Below are 5135 nucleotides of genomic sequence, written 5' to 3'. Positions count from 1 at the left end.
TTAAGTAACCGAGTCAGGCAGATCACGAGGTCAGGAGATCGAGACCATCCTGGCTAATATGGTGAAACCCATTTGTACTAAAAATACAAAAAATTAGCTGGGCGTGGTGGCGGGCGTCTGTAGTCCCAGCTACTCAGGAGACTGAGGCAGGAGAGTGGCGTGAACTTGGGAGGCGGAGCTTTCAGTGAGCTGAGATCATGCCACTGAACTCCAGCCTGGGTGACAGAGCGAGACTCCACCTCAAACAAAACAAAACAAAACAAAACAAACAAACAGAAAACCTTAAAAAACTTGCCTATGGTCACATAACTCGTAAGTGTTGATTCAGGATTCAAACTCAGGAGGTCAGACTTTAGTGGTCATATCCTTAGTAAAATTCTGTATATAATTTAAAGAAGAGAGAAAGTTAGGAGTTACCTTGAGATAAATTATAGAGATCCCAGGCATCACATGCCTTAAAAGTGTAATTAAGGGCTACAGTAGATCTGACTGCAATATCTAACTTAGGGGATATGGAGCAGTCATCACTAGGAGACAAGAGATTTTTTTTTTTTGCATGAAGGTTGTTGAATGTTTATATAATTATAGCAGTCACTTTAGTAACTTCTCAATACTTGGCCAGATAAAAGGGGACAGAAAAGACTGAGATAGGTCGTGCTTAACTTCCTAAGTAAAGACATGTTTTATCAGCGTGTAAATATAGCAGGATGTTTTTGGAGTTCAGCTTACCTGCTAATAGTTTGGTCTTTACTGGTGAAAAAGTGACAGAGGAATGGCACACAAAATGTGGAATGAAGCCATATAAACACCACATCTTGTAAAGCTCTCCAAGAGATTGACATTAGACAGTTGCCATTTAGTTCTATGTCCTTGAGAACAAGAATGTTTTTTGACTTCAGAAGAGTAATGACAATTTCTATCTGAGCATTGAGGGAGACTGGTATATAGGTATTATAAAGTAAAAACTGAGGACCTCAAATGGAGATGATGTGAGAGTCTCGCTTACGTTTCAGATACATGTCTGACTTTTAAGGGGTCACAACAATGAGTTTTGACGCTCAAGTCACACTTATCAGGCAAAACTTTTTTTCCATCTCAGACTATGTAAATCAGAAGATGGATCTCATGTGTCAGAGAAGGCCAACATTCTTAGATAAAAAGTTACTTCGGACAGTGGTTCTCAATGGGGTTCTATTTTGCCCTTGAGAGGCATTTGACAATGTCTGGAGATATTTTTGGTGTCAGAGCTAAGGCAGATGCTACTGGCAATTAGTGGAGAGAGACCAGAGATGCTGCAAACATCCTACAATACACAGGACAGCTCCCAAAAATAAAGAATTATCTGGCCTTAAATAAATTTCAAAGGGTAAACACCTCTGGCTTAAAAATAGAGTCTTATTTGGAACATTTTCATCCATGAATCCTTGAATCCTGGAAGTACACTTGATCTTAGCCAAAAGGCCGAGAAGCGATGAATCCTGGAAGTAATAATCTATTGAGAATGGTAGCAACTGTTGGAATTGTGAAGGTTAGTGCTTCTGAATTTTTATGATTGCACAAAGCTATTTATCTCTAAGAAGGTTCAATAGGGAGTTTTGGATCATTGGGTATTCTGGCTACATTAATTAAACATTGGATTTTTTTATGAGAGCTGAGTACCAAGAACATTCAGAATTCCAAATCTTCATATCAATCACTGGTGAAAATAAAAGAGTAAGTATATAGACATGTTGTGTAAATTATTCCAAATTTTATAATGGAACAATGTCTATGTGGTTCTCTAAAAAATATTATCTTCAATACTAACGAAGTATGAGGTAAATGGAAGAGAGAATGAAGCAGGGAATTTTAAGTATTATTTATCCTCTTGTTTTATGACAAAATTTAAATTTAAAAATTTCAATGAATTGCATATTTGCAAAATTGTCATGCTTCCAGCTCAAAAAGCCACAATAGAATATAACAATAATGTTCTCCCAAAAGTTCTAGAAAAAAATCACAATTTCCCCAAAATAAAAAAATTTTAACCTAAATGCACCTTCCTTTAAAAAAATAAAAAAATAAAATAAAATTTTATAGAATGAACCCCGTGTTTGTTTTTAAATTAAGTGATAATCACAACAAAATTCCAATTCTGATTCATGTAGTTGATTTTTAGTCAAATGTCAAACTTCCTTTTTTCTGAGGTTTAATAAATGTATGACAATTAGTACTGTTTTTAGTGAAATATATTTGAATGTGAAAAGGCTCTAGATTAGGTATTCTGTATCTGGCGTTTCAGAATGAGATCATAGGATCTCTGACTTCTCTAAAATTAAACTAAATATATGTTTGAATGGATTTCCCCATCGCCTCCACAAATCGAGCTCCATATGGAAACGCTGCATAGTTTTCAGAGGGTTGTAACAGGGTTCATGGACTATTGAACTACTACCCCAGACAAAGATTGGAAAGCTCTTCATTCAGGCAGAAAAACTTGGTTGTCTTACTTTTCCACCTGGACATATAAGATTAAAAATTTCATACTCCCTACTGAAGCAGAGAACAACGTAGGTGAAAATATCTTGTCAAGGTAAGCTCATCAGAAATATTCACATTTCAAAAAACTCAAATTTTCACAATGTTCTGGATTCATCTTAAACTCGAATCAACAAAAACTGTAATTTTTTTTTTTTTTTTCTTTGAGACGGAGTCTCACTCTGTCGCCCAGGCTGGAGTGCAGTGGCGCGATCTCGGCTCACGGCAAGCTCCGCCTCCCGGGTTCACGCCGTTCTCCTGCCTCAGCCTCCCCCGTAGCTGGGACTACAGGCGCCCGCCACCGCGCCCGGCTAATTTTTTGTATTTTAAGTAGAGATGGGGTTTCACCGTGGTCTCCATCTCCTGACCTCGTGATCCGCCCGCCTCGGCCTCCTAAAGTACTGGGATTACAGGTGTGAGCTACTGTGCCCGGCCAAAACTAAAATCTTAAAACATTTCTAGTTACTGCCTCCAAAGAATTGAGAATACACACATACATATATGCACAAATACTAAATTTTAAAAATTCTACCTGCAAATGAAAGAAATTGGACCTTTATCTTACACCATACACAAACATCAATTCAAAATAGATTAATGACTTAATCATAAAACCTGAAATCATAAAACCCGAAACCATAAAACCCCTAAAAGAAAATATGATAAAATGTTCATAAAATTGGTCATAGCTGTAATTTCATGGATATGAGACAAAAAGCACAGGCAACAAATGCAAAAAAAGACAAATGAGACTACATCAAACTAAAAAGCTTCTACACATCAAAAGAAACAATCAATAGAAAGAAAAGGCAATCTATGCAATGGGAGATAATATTTGTAAACCATGTATCTGATAAGCAGCTAATTTCCAAAATATGTAAAGAACTTGTACAACTCAATAGCAAAACAAAACAAAACAAAACTGATTTTAAAAGGGTAAAGGACTTGGATAGACATTTCTCCAAAGAAGACATACGAATGGCCTACTGGTATAAGAAAAGTTGCTCAACATCACTAATCTTCAGGGAAATGAAAATTATAACCACAATGAGATATCATGTAACACCTGTTAGAATAACTATTATTTTTAAAAAGCAAAACACAAAGATAACAAGTGTTGATAAAATTGTGGAGAAATTGGAACACTTATACACTGTTGGTGGAAATGTTAAGTGGTTTAGACGTTATGGAAACCAGTATAGAAGCTCCTTGAAAACTTAAAAATAGAACTACCATATGATCTATCATTTCCAATTCTGGGTATATATATACCCATAAGTTAGGGTTTTAAAGAGTTCGTGCACTCTCATGTTCATTGCAGCATTATTCACAGTAACCAAGAGACACAGAAACAACCTAAATGTTCACTGAAAGAATGGATAAATAAAATTATATATATGTAATGGAAGGAATATTATTCAGCCTTAAAAACATAAGAAAATCCTACCAATTGCAACAACATGAAACGGCCTGGAAGACATTATGTTAAGTGAAATAAGTTGGTCACAGAAGGACAAACATTGCATGATTCCACTAATATGAAGAATCTAAAATAATCAAACTTACAAAAGCAGAAAATAGTTCTTTTAGTGGGGACAGGAGGAGGAGAAATGGGAATTTGTTGTTCAATAGGTGTAAAATTACAGTTAAACAACAAATATTTTCTAGAGATCTGTTGTACTACAGAGAGTACCTAGAAATAAATATACAGTATTGGACATTTTTTAGGAAAGTTGATCTTTTGTTAAACATTCTTACCACCACACATACACACGTGCACACACACACATACACAAAGACCACAAAGAGACACAAGGAAACTTTTGGAGATGATGAATATGTTTATTACTTTGATTGTGGTGATGTTGTCACAGGTGTATGCATTATGTACAAACTTAACTTGTATACATTAAATATATGCAGCTATTTATCAATTACACCTCAGTAAAGTGATACAATTTTTCAATTTTAAAACCAAGATACTATAAAATATTCCTTGTAGTTACAAACCATGGCAATCCAAACACTGCAGTCGTATTCACTTACAACTACCTATTGTAGTCTCTATCTCTGTAGCATACTGGCTACCAGTTAATAATGATATATTGATGTTATGATTCTTGTTTGATTTTTATTTTTAAATGTTCAGTTTGCCCATGCCTGTGTCCTGAGTGGTATTGCCTAGGTTTTCTTCTAGAGTTTGTATGGTTTTAGGTCAAATGTTTAAATCTTTTATCCATCTTGAGTTAATTTTTATATAAGGTGTAAGGAAGGGGTCCAGTTTCAGTTTTCAGCGTATGGCTAGTCAGTTTTCCCAACACCATTTATTAAATAGGGAATCCTTTCCCCATTGCCTGTATTTGTCAGGTTTGTTAAAGATCAGATGGTTGTAGATGTGTGGTGTTATTTCTGAGGCCTCTGTTCTGTTCCATTGGTCTAAATATCTGTTTTGGTACCAGTACCAGGCTGTTTTGATTACTGTAGCCTTTTAGTGTAGTTTGAAGTCAGGTAGTGTGATGCCTCCAGCTTTGTTCTTTTTGCTTCAGATTGTCTTGGCTATGTGGGCTCTTTTTTGGTTCCACATGAAATTTAAAGTAGTTATTTTCTAATTCTGTGAA

This window comes from Rhinopithecus bieti, unplaced genomic scaffold (genome assembly GCF_001698545.2).
Source record: "Rhinopithecus bieti isolate Rb0 unplaced genomic scaffold, ASM169854v2 scaffold_1895, whole genome shotgun sequence".
Classification (NCBI taxonomy): Eukaryota; Metazoa; Chordata; class Mammalia; order Primates; family Cercopithecidae; genus Rhinopithecus; species Rhinopithecus bieti.
Note: the sequence above shows the minus strand (reverse complement) of the source record.